The sequence below is a fragment of the Echinops telfairi genome, unplaced genomic scaffold, assembly GCF_000313985.2.
Source record: "Echinops telfairi isolate 266 unplaced genomic scaffold, ASM31398v2 ScPeMD7_2010;HRSCAF=2546, whole genome shotgun sequence".
Taxonomy (NCBI): domain Eukaryota; kingdom Metazoa; phylum Chordata; class Mammalia; order Afrosoricida; family Tenrecidae; genus Echinops; species Echinops telfairi.
The window spans coordinates 19816763-19818292 of NW_022105908.1; positions in this window are offsets into that span (position 1 = coordinate 19816763).

Consider the following 1530-nt stretch of genomic DNA (forward strand, 5'->3'; position numbering starts at 1 on the left):
CAGAATCCCCAGGGCAAACCAGCAAGCAGTGGAAATCTGAAGGCAAGCCTGGGGCAGTGCTCCTAGCGCCCCTCTGGGACAGGAAGAATTCCTAGACCCCGTTCTTTTTACACACACCCCTTGGCTGTGCCTGGGGATCCCAGCGGGCCCCCGCCCCCCCCACACACACACATTATGCTAAATAGGTAATCAAAACTCTCTCGCTTTGCTAATTACTGCTCAATCCGATTAAACGATGCTGAAGCTCATCAACAGAGGTGGTGATAAGGGGGAAGGAATGAGGGAGGGAGCCAACCACAGCTGTGATGGGGGGTCTTGTCCCCAGGGGCTCCAGGGGACAGCTGAGAAACAGCCAGGGTAGCAAGGAGATACATCTCAAGCCTTACTGGATCCCCCCGAACTGCCCTTACCCACAGAACCCAGGCACTGGGACATTCCCACAGCCCCCCCCCCCACACACACACACCCCTGTCCTGGATTTAATAAGGTCTGTTCTCTCACTGTCAATATTTGATTTCTCAGAGCCATCTCCACGGAGAGAGAGCGGGGGGGGGCTCTTCCCTGGCTTCTCGCCCCCCACCTTGGTCCTCCTTTGCCCACCCCTCGGTTTCTTTTGTGCCCCCAACCTTCTCTGAACTTGCTCACTTAATGAAATGATATTAAAGTCTTAAGCGACTCAGAAAGAATGGTTGTTATGGTGAAAGGAGTGGGCAGGACGCCTGGGTCCCTCAGGGGATCAGGGACTGAGGAGGGGGTGGGGGCGGGTGAGCCAGAGGCTAAGAACTAGAGGCCTTGGTCCCCAATGGGGAGAAGATTTGGGGTGATCTGGGAACCGGACCTCTCAGGGTGGCGGTGGGAAGCAGAGTTGAAGCCGGTGAGGGCCTAGGAGAAGATGGAAAGAGAGGAGACATTTAGGGGTTCAAGGTCAGTCTGCTGCCCAGAGCATCCATCAGGGACAAGAGAGGCCAGTGGAGGGAGGGGAGAGGCTGTCCTTTGTGCCAGCAGCCTTGGCACCCTGCTGGCCATGGCCTGGGAGAGGTCCATGAGAACCAGCCCTGACTCATCCCTCTTCCCCCTTACCCTCCCACAGACCCCCACAGGTGATTTGTAGCCACTGCCCAGTGATACCAGGGGCCAGGATAGAGTCATCCGTGACTCCGAGAGCTGAGAGCCAGGAAGGGAGCGAACAGAGGCCAAGGGATGAGGAGCCAACCATCCCCCGCCCCCCATCCACTTCTCACTCTGCTGGGGACCCTGGCCCAGCCCCAGTCCCCTTGGGGTGGTGGGAATGCAAGGACATTTGGCTGGGGCTGATTGATGAGGGAGGAGGCAGCACTGGGTACTGAGGCTGCTGTTTGCTGAGTACAGATTCCTCCCCACTCACCAGCTGCTGCCCCCGGAGGCTTTCCTATCCCCCCACCAGCCTCTGGGGTGGGGGAGCTGATGCCTGGGCTTCTGATAGTAACAGAGAGGAGGGACAGATAGGGAGCCTAATACTTCAACTCACTGTGGAATTAGAGGGTACACCAT